We start from the raw sequence: 12037 nt of genomic DNA on the forward strand, positions 1-12037 counted from the left end.
CTTCCCCCCAAGATTATGGCAAGAGCCATTCACCAGTCTCCCTACCTCTAGACTTTACTTAAACTTATCATCTAAAGAGCTTCCATAGGGATTTTCCTAAAGAACAATTTGGGCCATTTCAAGTACCCCCATCTCAATGATTTCTCAGAGTGCCCTATTATTTTCAGGATTCAATATAAAATTATCTATTTCATTTTGAAGAATGTGAAAAGTTGGCCTCTATCTACTTTCTTATTTTATTATACATTATTCACCTTCTGGCTTGCAAGTAGATTGTTCTACTTTTCTTCATATACAACATCCAATAAATCATTCCAGTGTCTTGGCACTGGTTGAATCCCTTCACCCTCACCCCTACCCTCCATACTTGCAAGCACTTCACCTTCACCTACACCTCTCAGAAGACTGAGTTTCCTTCAAGACCCTGTTCTCATGCTACTTTACCAGATTCTTTCTTGATTCCACTGAACTGCTATTCTTTCCCCCATTACCATATTTTTGAGAGGAGGAAGGAATATACATCTTTTGTATAATCTAAATCTGGAGCTGGGCCAATGGGGCCAAGGTAGTCTCTCCCTCTCTGTTCTGTAATCATGTTGGGATTCACTCTTCTCAACCGTGGGTTGATAATGTTACCAAGAGAGACAGAATACAAAGAAGGAAAAAAAAACAAATCCTCAACCTTTATCATGTTCAGGGGCATGATATGGGTGTTGATTCAGCAAAAGATATTAAAAATGACACTAAAAAAGAGAAGGAAAAATGGGAGAGAGGAGAATCAAGAAAACCTGGGAAACAGATTTTACTGGAGAAGGAAAGAAGTAGTGTCAAACAAAGTATCATACCTCTCTGGCCTATGAATAACAGATAACAAGGAGGTTGACAAATGAGAAGACTCTCAGATATGGAAATTAAGAGATCCTTCAAAATCTTTCCACGTTGTCCATTCTTAAAGCTCATTCTCCTTTCTTAAGACTGGACTGTCTAAGTACAGAGTCCCATAAGCCGTGAATTAGTCATTTGGTGATGCATTTGTGGCATGTAGCAAACCATGAACCAAAAAAAAAAAAGCAAAAACCTTGTCTCAGTCATGTGGGATCCCTTCATCTTGAGAGTTGTACTCTGGGAAGATGGCAGAATAGTTCAGAAATTTCCAGGATCTCTGTTCCAGGTACTAGTTTCACTTAAGAGATGATGTCAAAGAAAGCTTCACAAGTGAGTAAAAGGAGAAGTGGAAGAAAAGGTATGGGGATTTTCGTAAGAATTTAAGGAACTAGAGAAAATAGACCTAGAATGATAGTTTGAATGATTGTTAAGAGCTAGGGAAGAGGGAGACAGGGGATTGTTCACAGACAACAAAGAAGGAGTAGGTAGACAACAAGAGATTGAAAATGTACAGGCTTATAAGAGTTGAGAATGGAGATAATCTTTGAAAAAGTTAGGAGGATGTGAGGTTAAGGGTACAGGAAAATAAAAGCTATCTCTTTAAGGCAGAATGAGGAGAGGGGGAGACAATGGTAAGGGAACATAAGATGAGAAAGAGAAGAGGGAGGTTCAGGCAAATGGCCAACTGGCCATTTGGACCAACTGGGAGCAGAGGATGTGGAAGATATGGAGTGATGTGGAAGGTATAAAGGTATGTGGAAATATAGAGTTGCCACTGAAAAGGAATCAAAAAGAACCAGTTAGGAAAGAGTAAAAGACCTCTTGACTTACTTCCAGATTTGTGGGCTGACAATCTGGGCCAATATGCACATATGTTGGAGAATCTCTCAAAATGACATTTGAATCCCTCTCGTATGAGCCAAGAAACACACACTCTCAGAAATGACCATTAATATTGTGTCTGACAGAATGTGGGGTCCAATAGCTTGGAAACACTGGCACGCTTGCTGGAATATGGAATTACTGTTTCTTTTCACCTGCTGATCCATGTGGCATGGGTGGGGCACTTCTCCATGCCATAAGTGAATGCCCAACTTCTAGTGAAACATGAAGAAGTCTTGCAGTTTCAGTGTGGGCCATCCTTATTTTCTATCTGGCAATAATAAGAAGGGGCGCCATCTTAATTGAGATACTTCACACTATTCTTCAGAGTAGAGTCTCTACTTTGGAAATGTTCCATGTCTATTTTCTTTTTTTTTTTCTTTAACATTTTTCAGAAGTAGATTTTGGAATGAGAATACAGAAGGAGATATTAGTAGGGTCATGGCAAAGTAGTCAGGCACCTCAAATAAGAGGACACAGTCTTTATTGGCAATAGGCCTTCCCATAAAATATTGTTCTCAGTTTCTTCATCTGTCACAAGAATGGTTAGAGTAGGTGAACTCTAAGATTGTTTCCCCAACTCTTAATCTATGATTTTATATTCATTATTCGAGTCTATCCCTACCTGAAGACACATAAGACTCCATCCTAAGCACAATGAGCAAATCATAAAAAATTTGAACAGCAAAATTGTATGTGTATGTATGTTTGACAGGTCTTACTTTTCTGTCAGTCACAGTTCTGGGTGAGAAAAGGTTTGACAGAAAGAGTAGATTTTTCCAAGATGGACAAAAATCCTCATCGTGTTCTTTTCTTTCTCAGATACTCAGTAGTCTTCCTCAATCAATAATAAAGATGGAGAGTGAGTCAGGCATTTTTTCCTCCAACCTCCCAGACATACTTAGAAATTCCATTTTATTTCCCTTTTTCAATTTGCTTTGCTATTTCTAATCATCATTCTACTCTTCTCACCCCTTTATTTCTCTCTTATTTGTTAGCTGCCCCCAGGGCTTGGAATCCCTCCATCTCTAATGAACTGCAGAAGAGATTCTCTGCCTCTGCACCCCCTCCACTATGTCACAGCAATACCCAATGTTCAGTCCTTCTTTTTCCCCCATCCTTCTTACTATTCAAGTTTAGCTTATGGACAAAATAAACCCTGGCACTGGGGAACAGACCAGCTTTCCTGTGTCCCTCTATCTCCCCAGTGGTTCCTGCCCTAACTCCCCCTCCGTCTACCTTTATCAGAACTGGGAAGCTTGTGTAGGGATTAAACTAATCTCCTCCTCAGCCAGGCTCCCCGGGCTGGTCCCCACTAAAGGTCAGAGTGTTTGCCAATCAGGAATGCTAACAGTGGCTGAGTAGGTGGGGTAAAGGAAAATGTAAGGGGACAAAAAATCCATTATACCAATGTTTTCATTAAACTTTGCTTCAGTTTAATAATCTGGTACAAGGTCAGGGAGGGAGAAAGGACAAACGCCTCTTTTGCTGCTTATTGGCTATGAGCTTCTTGGTATTGACCTGGTTATCTACTTAACAAATAATTTAACCTGCTTCTTTTCTTTCTAGAATGGGAATCAGTATATCAATAGCATCCTTTAAGTAGTTTGGAATCGGTTCATTTGTTCATTAATGTTTAAGAGGGTAGAAGGAAACTGGGCAGCAAGGCCAGGCATTTCAGCTGTAGGAATTTCCTTCCCATAGTGCTTAGGGGCTGCTCCCTGGTTTTTGCTTTTGGGAAGAGACTAACTCAGAATTAGGGTTAGAGTTGGAAACAACATACCTCTAGACCTTGCCCATGTGAGATTCAGAGACTTTCCACTGGCTGGGATCTTCTCCTCCCTGCTCTTGACTCCACTTTCCCAAATGGGTGAATAGTGAACTCCTATTTATAGAACTTCCAAGGGTGCAATTTTGATAAGGAGAAAAGGTTAAATCTCACCATCTTTATAGTTCCTCAAAGTAGGACACTGACCTATAGTTGGCCATCATTTTTTTCAGGTAATCCTAGTGGTCGTAATTTATGTGTTATAGCTCAAAAGGATTATTTTTTTTGCCAGAATCTGACTAAGAGGTAGGAAATTTCCATTCAGATTAGGGTAAAAGCAACTGGTAAAACACAATAACCAATCATCTGTGTGTTGGGGAAGAGTATAGAGCACATTGTGGAAAGCTTGGGAAGTGGTTCTGGTAAAGTTTAGCTCCAAAGGAGAAATTCATGATTTTTGTCCTTTGGTATTCTTAGCATCCTGACAGAGTGGAAGGAAATGGGGGAAAAGGAAGGGGAATAGTCCACAAGGTCCAGTATCTCCCTATAGACAGACTTATATGGAATGGTCAGCCCATATTAGGTGAGGTGAAACCATGGTAGGCGTAAAAAATTGGTTCCAGACTAAGGAGATCTAACTCAACCATTCAGTGGAGAGGCAGAGACTTCAAAAGGCCATTTAAACTGCAATTGTACAATGCCAGACTCCCCACGTTGGCAAGCAATCTTTGCCAAATAGCCCCATGGTTTCCCAAGAAACTTCAGAAAGCAAACACCCAAACACCTACATTGGTTTTCTGTTTATTATAAGTGATTTGTAAGAAGTGTGTTTTTAAGATGTTTAAAAACAAAGGACGCGGTAACAAGGCAGGATTGTCCATAAAATTAGGAACTGAGGATTCCTTTCGTCTCCCCATTCATAACATAGGTAACAAAGTACAGCTCCCAAAGAATCCTGAGTTTTGTGCAAATAACTATGCTGTCAAAATGGCATTTGAAGACATCCAGTTGGAGCTAACAAACCCAATGGGCCAGGTCCTGCGCAAGGTGCTCCAGCTACAAGGACAAAAAGCCCATGGTCTCTGTCCTCAAGGAGCTCACATTCTGGGAAGGTTGGGGGAAGAACAGGGAGAAGGGAAAACATGGTAAGGAGGAATTATGGCATGAGCAAATTGGTACAGTCTCAGGAAAAAGGGATATGTGATGATCCTAGAAGGGAAGCCTGGGGCCAGATAATGAAGGGTAATCAATGCCAACTATAGGAGTTTGTATTTGATTTTAGGGAAAATAAGTCAATCCTCAATTTTTCTAATCTACTTTAGTTACTCTTACTAACTTGTGTCACACTCCTGGATTTGTGAACTCTGAAATGATCTTATATGCTCAGAATGTCTTCCATCACTTTATGTTTTTCCCTTCTCTTTGTGACCCTAAACCTCACCCTTATGCCTTCTACTCTTTCTATCACCTCAGATCTAGATCACCATCTCTTCTTTGGTCACATTTATTACCTTTACTACCCATAGTGGAGCAAACTAACCTCCATAGTCTCCTGTACCCTTGATTACCTTCATCGCTGAACAGGCCTTGCTAATCTGCAACTTTGGGTTATTTCCTTTTCTTTCTTTTTTCTTTTTTTCTTTTTTTTTGTGAGGCAATTTATGTTAAATGACTTGCCCAGGGTCACTGAGTTCAGAAATGTTAAGTGTCTAAGGTTGGATTTGAACTCAGATCCTCCTAACTTCAGGGACTGTGCTCTACCTACTGCACCATCCCACTGCCCCCAACTTGAGTTACTTCTACTTTCTACTGCCTGTCCTTTTTGCTTCTATATATAAGATATTATAGAATTGGAGGACAACACAAACTTGTGCTCACCAAGCCACTTCAAACTGATGTTATCTAATTTCTTCTAGGCACTCATTGCCTGTAAACATTTAATCCTCTTTTAAGAGCTTTACTACCTCACTCTTAAATAGCAATTCCAGATTTTATCATCTGGATAAACCTCCTTTGGAACTTGTTATCTCCACTCTGTCAAGTGAAAACTTTGACTACTTCACCAAAGAAACTTGAGGACAGTCTCTCCTTTCATTGAGAGATCCCCCTTGTCCCTGCTCTCTAACTGGATATCATTCACATCTTATTCTATTACCTCATCATTCATCCTCACAAATGATTGATCTGAGCTATTCTTGATTCCATCGCATTACATCTTTCCTAGCAGATTCCCCCCTTTGCAATGGTCTTTTTCTTTTATCATGCCCCCTATCTCCCTGCTCTATTCTTAGTGCCTATAAATATGCCCACATCTCCAACAAGCACACAAAAAAAGAAAACCCTCATTGAATCGAGAATCCACACTAGTCACCTTTCCTTATCTCCATGATTCTTAATGATTAAAGATATTGAACAGGCTGTGTATAATCAGTGTTCACTCTCATTTTATTCTTAATTGTCTTCACTTTGGCTTCCAAATTCTTTATTCAATGAAACTCTCCTCTCTAAATTACCAATGATCAAACAATCAATTTACTTTTATTAAGTGCCTTGTATGTGCCCGACATTTTGTTGAATTCTGGAGATATAAAAAGAGGAAAAAGATAACCCCTGTCCTCAAGGAACTCAAATCTAATGAGGGAGACACCATGAAAACAAATATAATACAAACAAGATACATACAAGATAAGTAGAAAATCAATAACAGAAGGAAGGCAATAGAATTAAGACAAGTTGAGAAAAACTTCCCATACATAATGATTTGTTTTTTTGTTGGAACTTAATAGAATTCAGAGAAGTCACTAAGTAGAGGTTAAAAAGAGCGGTTTTTTTCAGGCACGGAGGAACATAGAAAATACCCAGAGTCAAGATATGGAGTGTCTCTCAGGCAAGAAGACTAGTTTTGCTGGATTGAAACTAATGTGACAGGAAATTAGGTGTAAGCGACCTTGAAGAACAGGAAGTGATCAGGAAATGAAGAACTTTGAATGGGAAAGGATAGCCTTTGTATTTAGTCCAGGAGGTGATATTGAGCCATGAGACCTTATTGATCAGGAGGACAACATGATCAAGTTTGAACTTTGCAAACATTACTTTGGTAAATCAATGGAGGAGGGATTGATGCAGGAAGAGATTTGAGATAGGTAGATGCATTATCAACTTTTGGTAATGTACAAGTGTGTGGAAATAAGAGCATGCACTGGTGGGGTGGCTGACGAATGAAAGAGTTGCATTGTAAAACTGTTGCAAAAGGAAAATCGACATACCTTATCACCACATTGGATATGAGGGGGTAGTGAGAATTTGAAGATGACTTTTGGGTTATGAGTCTGGGGACTGGAAAGATGTTATAGACCTCACTATAGTAATAGGGAAGGTCAGGGACCATATTTTAGGAGTAGAGATAATAAGTTCAATTTTCAACACATCGAGTTTAAGAATACTATTGGAAATCTAAATTGGAATATTTGAAAGACAGTTGGAGGTGTGAAATCTGAGGTTAGCAGAGAGATTGAATCAGGGTAGACAGATGTGAGAATCATCAGCATAAAAATAGTAATTATGTCTAGGAAAGTTGATGAGATCATGACATGAAGGAGCAAGAGGGAGGGAGAAAAGAAGAAATCCAAGAACCGATCCCCGTAAAACAGTTGTTGTTAGGAAATGTTAATCCAGGGCAGGAGACCAAAAATTCATCAGATAGGCAGGGGGAGAAGCAGCAGAAAGGATGTCCTGAAAACCTAGAGAGGAGAAGGTGACAAATGGTCTCATTTTCTGTTGTAGTTAATATCCTTTTCTCAATCCTAATCCTATTTAATTAGACTTCAGCAGTCAATACTGTTCATCCTCTTTTCCTTCTGATTATTCTCTCCAGTCAATGTTTTTATAATCCTTCTCCCTCTTTGTTCTTCTGTCTTGCTGCCCAATTCTTCCTCTTTGCTAATTCTTTATCCATATGATGATATCTAATCATGGGTTTCTCCCCCAGAGTTTGGCTCGCACTTTCAATTTTTGACATGTATTTTCACATGTGGACATCTCATCAGCCCCCTTGGGTTCAATGATCATTTCTATACAGATGATTCCCAAATGTATACATCCAACCCCAATCTCTACTGAGCCACGATCATTAAATTCCACCAGTTTCTTGGACAGCTCAAGCTAGATATTCCATATGCATTTCATACCCAAAGTACTTGAAACTCATTGTCCCTCCTTTAATTCCACTCCCTTCCTGAACATTCATATTGTTGTTGAAGATAAATTTGTGATCTTCGTTTCTTCCTTAATTTCCCAACCTGTTTCCTACCCCACATAACCAATCCACTGCCATATCTTTTTGTTACTACCTTCCTAACATCTCTGGTATATGCCTCTTTTCTCCAATTTTGATGACTTAACCAGACTTCAAATCTTCATCACATCTGTAGTAGCTTTTAACTGATTTCCCTCCCTCCAACTTTCCAAGTCTCCATACTAATCCAACTTCTATTTAGTTTCTGTGGTGATTTTTTTCCCCAAAGTAACCAATCTCCATTCTCTTTGAGTTCCACAAGATCCCACTCACTTTTAGCACTACAAAAGTTCTACACTAGGCATTCAAAGCTCAAACTAACTTTTTTTCTTCCCCACCTTTTAGTTTTCTTTTACCTCCTTGTCCTCTATCAATTTTTTTGAAGCAACTACACTAACTACCTGAGTTCCTTGAACGTTCTATGTCCTTTGCATTGGCCATTGGCCGTGATTGGAAGGCTTCATCACCATACTTCCCAGTTCTGTGTTTCTTGCATGACTCACCATGACCACCACCTTCAAAATGTCTTCAGCTATCCACCAGTTGGCAATGCTTATTACTTTTAATTTGCCTTCATCTGTTCAGTTTACATTTATACATGCACAATTATGTACACATTATTTCTCCTATTAGAATTATGCTGTTTTACTATATGACGATCAATTCTGATGGATGTGACTCTCTTCAACAAGAGGATCTAAATCAGTTCCAATTGATCAGTGAACAGAACCAGCTACATCCAGAGAAGTAACACTGGGAACAGAGTATGGACCACAACATAGCATTTATTCTCGTTCTATTGTTGTTTGCTTGCATTTTTTTCTTCCCAGGTTATTTTTACCTCCTTTCTAAATCTGATTTTTCTTGTGTAGCAAGACAACTGTATAAATATGTATACATATATTGTATTTAACATATAATTTAACATATTTAACATGTATGGGACAATCTGCCCTCCCATGGAGGGAAGGAGGGGGAAAGTTGGATAGAAGTTTTTTCAAGGGTCAATGTTGAAAAATTACCCATGCATATGTTTTTTCAATAAAAAGCTATAATAATAATAATAATAATAATAATAATAAAAGAATTATGCTGTTTGAGGTCAGGGACTCTTCCCTGCCTTTCTTATTCTCTCTGGCTTAGCAGAGTGTCTGGCCCCTATTAAGTGTTTAGCAAATGCCTATTGGCTGATTGATTAACATTTGGTCAGATTAATTCATATGGTCAAGCCTGTTCTTCACCAAGATCATCTTGGCAATCATGAGAAAGATAGATTGGAGAAACTGGAGACTTGAAGCAGTGAGAGCAATTAGGAGGTGGCCGGGACAATCCACGTGAGAGGTGATGAAGTCCTGATGGAGGTGCTGTGTGAGTGCTGAAAAAGGGACATTCCTAGAGTTAAACTGTGTAGCACATTTTAATCGCTTTTTATTTTTCATACACAGGGGAATGTGGGGTAAAAGATTTCCATGCAAAAAGCAAAAATCTGGCCAAATTCACCCCCTTCTGGCTGGCTCTATTGACTTGGACTTCATCCTGAAGACATAAGTGCCCTGCTTGAGCCAAACTCAACCTATTTTTAACTATACAGTCAAATATCTTACACATAATATTTTCTTTAATTCAATTCAAAACACATTTCTGAAGTGGGGCTATGGCTGGATGCTGGGCATTGACTTAGGTTCTGGGGGTGCACATCATAGCCTCTGACCTCCAGGGTACCCTCAGTTTGGTGACTGCCTATGGAAATAAAGCACCAACGATGCTAATAAATGAGGTGACTCAAGCTGTGAGTTTGTGGGTCAAAGAAAAATGTTGTGGAGGTTCAGGGGCCATGATCAGTGAGAGATGGTGAGATTGAGAATAAGCTCCCAGCTTCTGTAGTGGGTAATAATTTATAAAGTACATTTATAAAGAAGCAGTCAACCGACAAGCATTTGCATGCCTACCAAATTACAATCTCTGCTGAATGCTGGGTGTAGAAAGACATGACATCAAATAATTATAGACTCAAAGAGCTTCCATTTTGTAAATGGGTGAGGTTAGAATATTATATTCCTCATTTGGGCTTCCCAATGATCCTGTGAAATAGATACTATGGGTTATTCCCTTTTTACAGATGGGAAACCTGAGGTCCATAGAGATGAAATCACTTGCTCGTGGTCAAGGAAACAAGAGACCAAGCATTTATTAAGCATCTACTGTGACAAGGTATGATACTGAGTAGTTTAAAATGTCCTCTCATTTGAGCCTTACAGCAATCCCGAGAGGTAGAAGCTTTTATTATTGCCACTTTACAGACCAGGATAGTGAGACATACAAATGTTAAATGATTTGCCCAGATTGCATATCTAATATATATCTGAGGCTACATTTGAATTCAAGCCTGGATGATTTACCATTTATCTACCCCTTGATCCAGCTGCCTCCAGAGGCAGGTTACTGCTAAGTATCTGAATCAAATTTTGAAGCCAACGAAACATTTATTAAGTACTTATTTTGTGGCAGTCTCTATGCTAAGCAAAGAAAAGCCCCAAACAGCTCCTACTTTCAAGAAGCTCTCAGTCTAATAGAAGAGAGAAGAGGATGAACTGATCATTGATTTAGAAAATTATGAACTGGGGCAGTCATATCTGGTTCTTTAGGTCACTTGGGAAGAGCAAAATAGTATCAGGGAGTGAGATGGCATATAGTGAGATGGCACAGAAAGTAGAGAAGCAAGTGACAAAGGGGGCTACTGAGGCAGGGGACTTTGAGACAGGGAGGCGGGCAGTGTGGGGAGAAGGATGGGAAGGGGCAGAGGCCGAGAGGATCAATCACACAATTAATCATGGATTAATTAGCATGAGAAGCACTGGACAGCATGGACCTGATAAAGATGGAAGACGGTATAAGTCTGGAGTTTGAGATCTTATATTTTAGAGCAGTTCTGTAAGACAGACTAATCTGGATCACCTTGGCACTAATTCAATAACATCCAAATCAACTCAAAGTTGTCAGTAAAACTTTAAAATTGTCATATCTAGTTAAACTCAAAGTTCCGGGGAATATTTGGAACTTGTCTGAGGTTGACACATCACAGAATGAACAGGCCCTGCAGCAAAATCCAAGTGACTTCCCCTGATTCAGCACATATGGCCTGGATGTGACTTTTGGTTAATATGTGATATAATGTGTAAGCTTTGCTCCTTTGATATTTGGGATGGTTTATGCATGACTTCTAGATTTCCCTTTCTAAGCTCAATTCCTCTTATTTTGACTTCATGTTTTCATACTTAAAAACTTAACTTACTCTGCTGACCAAAAGGGAAGAGTTGGTTAGAGGGATCAGAACAAAAACAGTTTTAACACACATTTACTAAACTATATACCAACCATATACATACATATGTGTGTGTGCGTGTGTGTGTGTGTGTGTACACACACACATACACATACATATATATATATATATATATATATATACATACAGAGAGAGAGAGAGAGAGAGAGAGAAAGAGAGAGAATAAATTGGACAGAATCTTAGAGGAAAGGCATAAAGATTAAAGAGGATTGGGACATGCTTGTTGAAAAAAAGGGAGACTTTAGCAGAGACATACTTGAAGGAATCTAGGGAAAATAGGAATTGCAAGGAAGAGGAAGAAGAAAATTTAGGGCATGACAGACACCCAGGAAAAATATCTGGAGTTGGGAAGTTGAATGTCCTGTGTGAAGGTAATTAAAACAAAAATCAAAGTGGACAAAGGAAGAATTTATGCCCTGAATAGCACCAATAATTAGTAGAATAGAAAAACTTAAATCTCCTGTGCAAGATTACTGCAACAGAGAGAACTGCTTATTGGGAATGCTGTTATAAAAATGAAGGACAATCTGGAAAAGATTGGTACCATTTGGTTTTCAAGGTTGGTACCTTTGGAGGTTGGTACCATTGGATTTCAGAGAATGGATAGAGGAGCAAGACATTAAAAGACTAGAAAGGTATGAAGGGACAAACTTAGGAAGGGCTTTAAAAATCAAATGGAGGATGTACCCATGCTGGGTACAGTCTCAGTTCTTCTAGGTTACTCTTTCTTGTAGTAACAGGTAGTGACTTCTCCACAGTTCATGCTTGGGCCACATTCTTTCTATTGCATTGTCTGATGGTTTTGAATCAATCAAGAAGGAAAATGAAGGTTGAGCAGCTGAATGCTGCTTGGAAAAGGGGGTGT

This window comes from Sarcophilus harrisii, chromosome 3 (assembly GCF_902635505.1).
Source record: "Sarcophilus harrisii chromosome 3, mSarHar1.11, whole genome shotgun sequence".
NCBI lineage: Eukaryota > Metazoa > Chordata > Mammalia > Dasyuromorphia > Dasyuridae > Sarcophilus > Sarcophilus harrisii.